Source organism: Equus caballus, chromosome 22 (assembly GCF_041296265.1).
Source record: "Equus caballus isolate H_3958 breed thoroughbred chromosome 22, TB-T2T, whole genome shotgun sequence".
Taxonomy (NCBI): Eukaryota; Metazoa; Chordata; class Mammalia; order Perissodactyla; family Equidae; genus Equus; species Equus caballus.
Genome location: NC_091705.1, coordinates 41,243,807 through 41,255,424, shown reverse-complemented (window position 1 = coordinate 41,255,424; position 11,618 = coordinate 41,243,807). Strand labels below are relative to the sequence as shown.

The 11,618-nt window shown below is 41.4% G+C and overlaps 1 long non-coding RNA gene across 1 annotated transcript in view; it reads right to left on the bottom strand.

Moving 5' to 3' along the window:
* Window positions 1-3,008: 3,008 nt before the first annotated feature.
* Window positions 3,009-11,618, bottom strand: part of LOC111769917 (uncharacterized) — a 66,656-nt gene continuing 58,046 nt past the window's right edge. Inside the window, exon 9 of the long non-coding RNA XR_011430839.1 lies at window positions 3,009-3,739. This is a non-coding gene — a long non-coding RNA (uncharacterized lncRNA). The remainder of the gene's footprint in view (window positions 3,740-11,618) is intronic.

Here is an 11,618-nt window from a genome sequence, read left to right as displayed (position 1 = left end):
GAAATTAGCAAAATATCAGTAAAAAGGAAATCCTTTAACAGAGTAAACACCTGCAGCAAATATCATTACTAATGTTGAAAATTTAGAAGAATTGCTATCAAAGCTAGCAATACAGCAAGCACACCCATTGCTGCTATGAACGTGGCTGCAACAACAGTGTGTTAAAGGTCTCAGCCAACACATTAAGAAAGGAAAAACAAGTAAGAGGAATAAGGATTCGAAAGGAAGCTATTACCATCATCATTTGCAGCCAAGAAGATCATCAGTAAAGAAAATATAGATTCAACAAATGATTACAACTAAAGGAAAAGTGTATCAAAGTTGCCAGCAATCAGATGGACATTTAAAACGTCCTAGCCAGGGGGCTGGCCCGGTGGCCGAGTGGTTAAGTTCGCGCGCTCCGCTGCAGGCGGCCCAGTGTTTCGTTGGTTCGAATCCTGGGCGCGGACATGGCACTGCTCATCAGACCATGCTGAGGCAGCGTCCCACATGCCACAACTAGAAGGACCCACAACGAAGAATATACAACCATGTACCGGGGCGCTTTGGGGAGAAAAAGGAAAAAATAAAAAAATCTTTAAAAAAAAAAAAACAAAAAAAAACGTCCTAGCCAGTAGAAATAGTCAATTAGAAAATGTAAGGAAGTGTTGATGATTCCTAAGCTGGAGGTAGCCGGAGTGAAGGTGTTCACATACATAAGCAACTATGTGGATACTTAGGGGACCAGAGGAGCCATGAATTCAGGGACAATGAGAACCACAGAGAACAATATCAGTGAGACCCCGGCAAACCCTATCTTGTGACACAGATATCTGACATGACAGTCAAATATTCCAAGCTTGTGAAACCAGTTAGTACCTGAAGCCATTACATTTCCTGACATATTATTAAATCACCTGAGGTCACCCCATTCCTTAAGATTTCAACAAATTTGTATCGTGTCCTTTGTTAGCAGTGCTCGGAAGTCCAGTGCTGCCTGACGATTTATCAGGTTCAACCAATGGTGGTTCACAGGCTGAGTCAGTTTTTGAGCCCATTAGCAAAAATCAGAGCTTTCCAGGAAGGCAGTCTTATCCAGGGCCCACACCGTCTCCTTTCCTTGAAAGTCGAGAACAAGATGCTCTTGGATTTCCCATGTATTACTTGCCACAAATCCCTTTGAGAGAATTTGATCATTGGAGCCATACCTCCTCTCCTCAGAAAAAAATGCACATTCATGAAAAGATTGCACATATTTCCAGGGGATTCACAGACCTGCTGAAACCTATCCAGGAGACCCCAGATTAAGCATCCTCGCTCTGCAGTACGTGCTACATCTTCTTTTAGATGCATCTACGCTCATCACAGTGGTTCAAAATAAGGAAGCCCTTCTGGTCGGCTGCCTGGGTTAGTAACTCAGCTTGGTCCTTAATCAGTCATGTGACCTTGATTACATTACTTAACCTGTTGGGGCCTCAGTTTTATCACTGGAATAGAAATCATAATAGCTCCTACCTCACTGAGCAATTCTGAGGATGAAATGAGACAAGGCAGGGACAGCTGTTTGCACGGTGCCTACCACATAATAAATGACCGATGAATGTTAGTTATTATTCTATTATTAACTATCCTGTGATGGCTTTGTCTTTATTTTGTTTTAGCTTTTTAAGATAAATATAATTTATAATCTATAACAGAGTTTTTCAGCCTCTACACTGTTGACTTTTGGGGCCAGACCATTCCTTGTTGTGAGGGCTGTCCAGTGCATTGAAGGATATTTAGCGGCATCCCTGGCCTCTATCTGCTAGATGCCAGAAGCATCCTTACAGTTGTGATGACCAGAAATGTCTCCAGACATTTACAATTGTCCCTCAGTGGGCAAAATCATCCCTGATTGAGAATCACTTCTCTACCCTGATGATATGGATATTTTGAGATTTTTTTAATGGCAAAGGCAAAAGTAATCATAGTATTTTAAATGTTACTATTGCTGATGAAAAGACAATGAGGCCAAGAAGTCTATACTCAAAATGAAGAAGGGCTCAGAATGAGGCAGAGAAAGTGATGGTGTGAAAGAGGACGGGGAAACACAAGGTTCAATCATGTACATGAGCAAAGGTGATTAATGTAAAACCCAGGGGACGTGAAAGATACAGAAAAAAATTGGCAACAGAAGGAGTAAACTGGAAACTCTTTCGGGAAAAAAATAGCTTAATCTGGAGAACGCACAACACGAATAACACCTGGAAGGAGTCAACAGAGACTGGATATGAAAAACAGAGAGAGGAAATGAGGAAAATGGTTCTGCGGAGTCCACGAGAGGTCGGCACCACTGAGTCAGGATAAAACAGAATAATTTGATGAGGAATTAAAGGGCAGAGCCAGGGGTTAAGAAATCCTTGGAATAGGACCAAGGCTGGTGTGGACTGGGACCCCCAAGTGTTAGCCTTTTGAAAGACTAAGATGGTATACTCATTCCTGAAACAAATTTAATATCTTGAGTGTATATAGTCCATATGCTGTCATAAAGTTGTTTTACAATCTGAATCAATGAGTTTATGGGGGCCCAAAGTCTCTCTGAAAACAGAGCAGCTCAGAGAAGTTAAACATCAGCCCTGCTCATAAGATGTGTAGTCTGCGAATGAGACATGCCCCCTTCCCTTGGGTACTGGCCGCACAACCTTAGTTGTCATTTCAATGTTGATGTTGGTAATAGGAAGCTACTGAGCACTTTCCATATGTTGGGCAAAATTTTTCTCTTGTCTTACCCATTTAACCCCCACAACAACCTTTTGAGGAACCAGCAATTATGACTCCCACTTTACAGATGACAAACCAAGGTTTTCAGAGGTAAATGCTTGCTCCAAGGCTGCCCAGCTAGAAGGCAAGGATTGAACACCCAGAGGTCTGTCTCTAACACTTGTTCTCTTCTGTGCTGTACTCTCTTGAGTACACATGGGAGGGGGAGGGTTCTGAATTCACCTCATCACTTCGACCCAATGTACTCACAGATTAAGAAAGCTTGAAAAATGTGTCTCTGCTCTTTCAAGCATTTATTATTATCACATTAATATTTCACTTTGTAACTGAATGGTGCCCTAAACATGTTAGTTGTGTCACTGAAGATGACAGAGGGTGGAGAAAGAGGGGAAAGATCCAGCTGGGGGAAAAGCGCTGTGGTTATCTACATCATCAGTCCATCCTATAATGATTGAAACCAATCCATAGAAGAATATGTATTGACTGCGTGCTTCACTCTATGCCAGGTATTCCCATGTAAATTAGTTTACTTCCACTAACATCTAAAATTTTGTTTCCAGGTTGGCATGATTATTCCCATTGTTCAGAGAGCAAACCAAGGTAACCCAGACATTGAGACAGGGAGCTAAGACTCAAACCAAGCTCAATCTGACTCCAAAGTCTAAGGTTCTTTCCATCAGATCAAAACAAACATTAAAATCAAGAATCCTATGCTCTGACATCTTTTCCATGTCTCCAAATTTTTTGCCGTGTGTGACCAATTAGCGCAGTTGGCTAGAACATGGTGCTAATGAGGCCAAGGTCAGGGGTTCAATTCCCCCATGGGCTGAAACTCGATGCTTCCTTCCTAGAGTCACAGGCTATGGCCTGCACCACAGCTGGTCACCTCCCAGGAGCATCGTATTGGTTCCGAGTGCAGTTGAGAAAGTCTTGCTGAATCACGGTAACTCCATCCGTGCTGTTGGATCAACTCAGGTCATACGCTGTACTGACGGTGTGACTACAGACAGAAATGAAGACCAACATTGTTATTAGTTGAGTAAATTAACAAGTTTGCCTATATTCTATAAATTTTAACTGCACTCTTTATGTATTGATGAAGCTGTGACTTTATTTTTAAAAACTCACGTATATCAAGAGAGATGCTAAAATTTCAAGATGTTGAATGACAGCTGCTATACTACTCAATTACATAAACTCATACAGAATGAGTTATTTTGTGTATGTAAATTATGTTCAGATAATGGAAGCGTCTCTTTAGTACCAAGACATTTTCACATTAGAAATTTTGACGGAAAACTTTCTAAATGGAATTCACATTTTCCTGCTTTCTCAAATAAGAGAGATGGGACATAATTTATCCTAGATATCTGTTATGTACAAGAAATACGGTTTGAACAAAGTGACTTTTTATTAATTGAAAATAAAGGGATGGGCAAAGATAGACCAACAAGGAAAGTCAAAGTTAACACCAGACAAGGTGGAATTTAAGGTTAAAATAATAAAAGAAGGAAGAGGAATATAAAGTAATGCTAGAAGACATATTTTCCAAAGAAAATGCAATAATCATAAACCTATGTGCACCAAATAATATAACATCTTCACTGAGTCCCACAATTTTTGGCCTTCTTGCTATTTCTTGAACAAGCCAAAGCACTTCCTGACTCAGGGCTCTTGTGGCTACAGTTCCCTCTGCCTGGAACTCATTTCTTCCTGGGTTTGCATTCCCACCTTATTCAATTCTCTGCCCAAATATCACCCACCTAGTGAGGACTGACCATTCTATCTGATTTGTTACCTATTATCCTAAGACCTGGAGTAGTTCAATATCCGATCCCCTTTATATACACGTTATATACATGAGGTCTTATTGCTGTTGGAAAAATTAAAGATACCCTGAGCCCTGCCTCCAATTACCCTAAATTGCATTGGGTTTCTCAGAAGTGTCTTCTAACCTCAGAATTTTCTAAGCAAATGCATTTTTCATTACTAGCCAAGACTTTACAACTAAAACCTCGTAAAAGGAATAAGCCCACAGACTTTCCCTTGGCCTCTTTCCTCAATAGCTAATCCTGATTTTGGCTATTGATTGGCTGTTAAGTCATTACCACCCTAAGTATGAGAAGAGCCACAGAGAAATGAATGCAATGAAAAAATCATAGTTCTTTCTATATTACTTTCCACGGCAGTCGTAACAAATTACCACAAACTTGATGCCTTAAGACAACAGAAACTTATTCTGTCACAGTTCTGGAAGCCAAAAGTCTGAAATCTAGGTGTCAGCAGGGCCACACTCCCTCCAGAGGCCCAGGTGAGAATCCATTCCTTTACCTCGTCCAGCCTCTGGTGAGGCCAGCAGTTCCATGGCTTGTGGCCACGGAACTTGAATCTCTACCTCCATCTTCCCACTGGCTTCTCCTGTGTGTGTGTGTGTGTGTGTGTGTGTGTGCGTGTGCATGTGTGTCAAATTCCCTCTACCTCTCTCTTACAAGGACACTTGTGATAGCCCACAAGTGGATGATCCAGGATTATCTCCTCATCTCAAAATCCTTAATTTAATAACATCTCCAGAGATCCTTTTTCCAAATAAGGTAACATTTACAGCTTCCAGGAATTTGGACCTGATATCTTTGAGGCCACCATTCAGCCCATTACACTTTCTAACTCCAGGTGCCTATGTTGCCTCACTTTTCTCTTGAATTTTGTAGTGGTCTTCCAGTTTTTCCAATGGTAAAAGCTCCTTTATAAATGGTAGGCATTCCCAAGTTCATCCATGCATAAATGGCCATGTGGTGTTCTGGGCAAGAGAAGCAGGGGAAAAAAGTCAATGAAAGACAGAAGGATGATACTGAAAGAGTCAGCCCTGAAAGCACAAACTGTATCCCCCTAAAAATGCCTTTTTTTCATCACTTGCTCTTCCCACAAAAAACTCCAGTCTCGGTGTCATGGCCACACTATGGCCTTTTCTGATGTGAGAGATACAAAATATGAGAGAATCTCCTCTTCAGGATTGATCTACATAGGAAGAAGCCCTGAGATCCACAAGCAACTACTGCAAATCTTCTAACCAAGCCTGATACCATAGTCACCTGAGCCTGAATGCAGCCTCAGGATGCTGCTCAACACTGTGCTCTGAGAGCCACCCAATGCATCAAAATTTTCACAAGCAATGAAATGTCCTTGCCATACCTGTCTGGGAAATTATCTTCTGTGGGTGCCTAAATCTCCATACCATTTATTAATTCACTAATTCAACAGATATTTATAGACCACCAACTGTGTGCAAATATTATGTAAGTGCTAAAGATACAGTAAGGAGCAAAACAAGACTTAGTCCCTGCCCTCAAGGACTTCCCATCTAGGGCAGAAAGAGACCTTCCTTAAAGAGTAGCAAATGCCGATATAAGATTGCAACTGTGACAACTGCTTTGAACTTGAAACTGTGACAATCGCTCTGAACAGGTCCTCTGCAATGAAAGCCTATAATGAGGGATTTGAACAGCTCAGGAGGTCAAGAAATGATTCCCATAGCAAGTGATGCTCACGCAGAAACCTGAAGCATGAACAGGAATGCACCAGCTGGAGGTAACAAAGGGAGAGCACGTGCAACGTTCTGACACCAGGGGAAAGCACGGAGAGAGGAAGGGAGAGCGCAGCGGAAAGGAAGATGAAGCTGGAGAGACAAGTCTTCTTAGGCCACTTTAAAAGTCTTTGTTCAGTTGTGGTTTTACAACCTCAAGGGCACTGAGGAGCTCTGAGGTTTTGCACAGGAGAGCTGGCATGATTAGAGTTCTGTTTTGGGAAGACAACTCTTGACTCTCTCTGGAGAGTGGCTTGAGAGGGGGGCCGAGAGTGAAACTCTGGAGGTTCACAGAGTCCAAGAAGACAGCGATGGTGGTTTGGACTATAGAAGTGGTGGTGGTGCGTAAAGATGGAAAAATTAAATGGGTTTAGGAGATATCAAAATATAACATTGGCAGGACACTGTGAATTAGGTAGAGGGGTCAGGCAGAGAGAGGTATCAAGGATGAGCCCGGGCCTTCCAGGGTTCCTCCTAGGCGTCTTCCCCTTCATCGGGAGAGAACACTGAAGGAACACTTGGTTGGAGGCGTGGGGTGGTGGAGTTGTGTGATGAGGTTGATTATGGACATGTTGAGTTTAGAGATAACTCTGAAATCCCAGGTACCCCAGAGCTGATGACAAGGTGATTAAATACGAGTCTAGCACCCAAAAGAGCTCACAGGAAAGATCTAGTCTAGAGAAATTTATGTATGAGTCATCTGGGTTTAGGGAGTAATGAAGCTGGAGGCGGAAGAGGATCCTAGTTATGCAGGGCCTGGAGCTTATACAATCTGGAGACACTAATTAAGAACAGTAACACAGGAATACAAAATTAGGTGTAGAAGTGAATATGTATTTAGAATGAAAATAAGAAACCTCAACAAATTACCGATGTTAAAAAGTTAAAATACCAGAAGCATCACAAGATCCAGAAAAATAACATAACGGTTCTTATGAATTAGCTCCCTGATGCAACTCTCTAAGAAATGTGTTTCCCACATTTTGGGCTATATATGATTTGATAACCTTTTCATATAACAATAATTTTTTAATATCTTCCATAAAAGAGTAATGTAATTCAGACCTTTCTCTGACATGGCTAATTGAAATTGGTTTCATGTTATTGATAATTGGGATACATAAAATATGTGACTCCATATACAAATGTATTTGCCTTTATACTGCTGCTACAGGTTCAGGCCCTACAATCAAGAACTCTGATCAATTTTATTTGATATCACTTTAGAAAATAAAAAAAATGAGGGCCTGGCCTGGTGGTGTAGTGGTTAAGTTTGTGTGCTCTGCTTCTGTGGCCCAGAGTTCACAGGTCTGGATCTCAGGCAGGGACCTACACACCACTCACCAAGTCATGCTGTGGTGGCCTCCCACATACAAAAATAGAGGGAGATTGGCACAGATGTTAGCTCAGTGACAATCTTCCTCAAGCAAAAAGAGGAAGATTGGCAACAGATGTTAACTCAGGGCCAATCTTCCTCACCAAAAAATAATAATAATAATAATAAAATCATACAGTGCTTTTATAATTGTATACACTGTACTATCAAACGTATTTCAGTTAGGAAAGAAATTCTGTTTCATCATGGCATCAATGAGAAATTAATCTTCTGCTTCAATTTACACATTTGACGATTGGAAAACTTTTCCACAGACTAACTTCTGGCTCCACACATTTTAAGCCTTGCATCTCCTCCACTACACATGTGCATTGACTGCTGGGTGCCTAGGAAACACTCATCCCTGTAGAGCCTCTAGCCTATTCCTTTGTATCACCATGCTGGGGGAGATGGCAAAATGGGCATTAGGAATATTCTAGAAGCCATTCCTATACTATCACAACGAGCAGTAACTTAATTATATATATAGTGACCTAGAACCACATGTGTATATTCCACGAAACCCAAATTAAAACAATTCCCAGGTCTTTCTCTTAGCCATATCCAAAAACTTCCAGTAGCCACTTGCATTTGCAAATTGAACAAAAACACCTGGCCATGTGACTGTATTGCCATGGTGCCTCTCAAGTCCTTGGAGGGGCTGATGCCGGTGACTGAGAGGCCCTACAACTTTACCAGCTTCCCAGAAAATTCATCTCCCATTCTGAGTGTGCGTAATGTACCTCTAGGGGGCTCCCCTACTTTGGCACTGTTGACATTTCGGGCTTGATCATTCTTTGCTATGAGGGGCCATCCTGTGCACTGTAGGATGTTTGGCAGCATCCCTGGCCTCTACCCACTAGCTGCCAATAGTACCCCACCCCCACTCCAGTCATGATACCCAAAATGCCTCCAGATGTTGCCAGATATCTGCCAAGGGGCATCATTGCCCCCTGATGAAAACCACTGCTCTAGAGAAAGAGTTTGGAGAGAGAATACTTCATTTATTTAGTGAATGTTTTTTGAAATCCTACCTTGTTTAAAGCCATAAAGAAGGTCACTTTGCACAACGCCATGATACAGCTGGGAAGGCAGATAATGAATAATAAATTTCAGTAGAATGCAGTGAGTGCCATAAGGAAGGTCTCGAAGACACTGGGAATCCCAGACAAACTTCTTTCCTACTTCACAGGGCTATCGGGTGCATCAACATGATGAGGGGGGTACAAAATGAGATTACTCTGCATCCACATCTATCCCACCAAAACGCTTCTTTCCGTGGGTGCGATATAAGCGGAATATGTACAGGGAATTACGGCAAATACTTCAATTAGCCATAACCATCACTATTGACCAATCTTGGCCGAGAAGACTGAGAAAGTGTATTAATCACGATGAGGTGGAGGAATCCACCTCTTTTTTTCATTCTGGCGGTTAAGATCCTTCCACTAGGCCAGCCACACTCATACTTGAAGCTTACAAATACATAGATTGAGTCATTCCTAGGAGAGATTGACAATTTTATTCATAGAAGATTTGCCACAAGGGTGTATCCCAGTTAAATGGAAGGAGGAAGAGAGAAGCTAAATCAATGAGAATTTAGCTTGTGAACAGCACGGCATATAAATTAAAAAAAAAAAAAAGTACTCACCTGATTTGACACAAATCATTCCTCTGGAACTCTTGAGACAACCCTGGTATTGTTCTTACCCTTTTTTGTTTTCCCCCCACAATCAATTATTAAACCTATTGACAACAAAATGAAAGAATTCGAGGGTACATTGAAAATCAGGGCCTATTCACTCAGGGTGTCGTATCAACTATCAAATGTATTTGTTCACAGAAAGCCGTGGGACACACAATATGTCCCTTTGCTGAGCTGTTTGCGTTTCTGTAAAATTAGTAATTGGAGAGAGAATGTCACTAATTCCCATTTCTCCGTTTGAAAGTTACTGCAGGGCCCTTCATCAAATTGGACACTGTAACTGCTCGGCAGAAATGAGCTAACCCATTAGCTCTCCTTTGATTGCATTTAATCACGGGAACCCCTTGAAAGCATGTTCCTTTAATCTTTTTCTTTATTATCACTCTTTATTTTGCTGATTTAACCTTCATTTGGCCATTCAAACCTCTTCTAGAGAGTGCTCTGTGGCCTTCACGTGGATTAATTAATCAATTATTACAATAATTTCCACTTATATCATGCTTGATCATTAAAAATTCATTTTGATGTTGGCAAGAAGGAGTTTAATATCGTCATTTGAAAGCAATGTCTTCTTAAACTGTATTAGAAAGGTAACATATGCTAATGCATTGAACCCAGGATTCCAAGATACCATTGCTAGGGGTGAGGTTCAATTTATTTAAAGTTTTAAAAGTCAGGAAAATAATACTGCAGGTGTCCCACGGATAGAGCAAAAATCACAAACAGCGTGTGGAGTGACTGATGTTTCAGAGATCCTAGCTAAGAACTACGGCCTTGGCGCTGAGATGGCCTAGACTGAGATTTGCCTTTCCCGCCTCCCAGGGTTCATGTGACCTCAGACAGGTCACAGGTTCTCATCTTTGAATGGCGTGATCACAGTCACAGCGCTGTAGTGAGGACTAAACCAGATCATCCATGGAGAGTCCAACACTGTGCCTGATATATAACCAACAGGAAATTTCAAGTCAATAAAAAAAGTTATTACTTTGCCATGTAATATCACTATGTACACACACACACAAACACACACGCACATGCACACTGCCATTGCCATTCTAACTGAACAGAAGAAGCCAGTTCAATCAAATCACCAAATTAACAGACTTTCCCCCCTACAAATTGACCAATTATTAATTGGGGAAAAACATCTGAGTCAATTTAGTCAAAACATGTCCACAGTGTTAGTTAGTTGATTACTTAACTGATTAGTTATTTAGGCAATTGGCTAATTAGTTACTTGGTATAAGACTTGTTTCTCCGGGTCCTTTGGTTCAGGGTCTGAAAAATCTCAGCACTAGTGATATTTTGGGCTGGATAGCTCTCCGTTGAGGGCCTGTCCTGTGCATTGCAAGATAGTTAGCAGCATCCCTGATCTCTGTCCCCCGATGCTAGTAGCACACCATCATCCTTAGCTGTGACAACCAGAAATGTCCCCGGACATGGCCACGTGTCCCTTGAGTTGAGAATTACTGCTCTAGTCCAACCTTCCAAATGATTTAGGTTAACATGACTATATCCTGCCTGCATCTGCTGTTTCCTTTCAAATCTCATTTCACTGCACTTCCACTCCCGTGATTTCTGGACTTTTCCCCTGAATTTAATGACTAAACCAAGTATGGAACTTTGAGCCTTGTCACTAATTTTTTTTTAAATAGAATCGCCTACTGTTCTTCATTATAATTTTTATTTTAAAATTACTACCTCGATTTCCAAATATTTCGTGTGTGGGGGAGTCTTAATTGTGCTGGAAATTGAAAAGTATAAATTAGTCCCTGCTATCAAATGCCTTACGCTTTAGTTTGGGAAATGATATGTAACAAGCGTGAGATTTTAAATACGGGTTACTAAGTGGAGAATTGAATTCACCAGACGTGTGTGTGTCTGTGTGGTGAGTTCTAGGTCTTTCCATGGAAGCCCTCAGAATAGAAAACAACCTGCTCTTGGGCGGCGTCTGCCCGTGGTGGGCAGGAGGGTTTCTGGGGTTTGGAGAATGTTAGACAAGGATGGGAGGGAGGTGAGGGGTGTGGGGGACTGCGAGTGAGAGAGAATGGCACTTTCACTCATTAGGACTTTTTGGGGAAAAGGGCCTTTTAGGAACCTGTGTATGGCACACTGAGTAAATTCAGCTGTTAGATTAGCCCCTCCAAGGAAATGTGACGTAAAGATTTTCATAATTCCTTGACGTCTGCAGTCATATTTCTGTTCTATTTTGTTTTGAT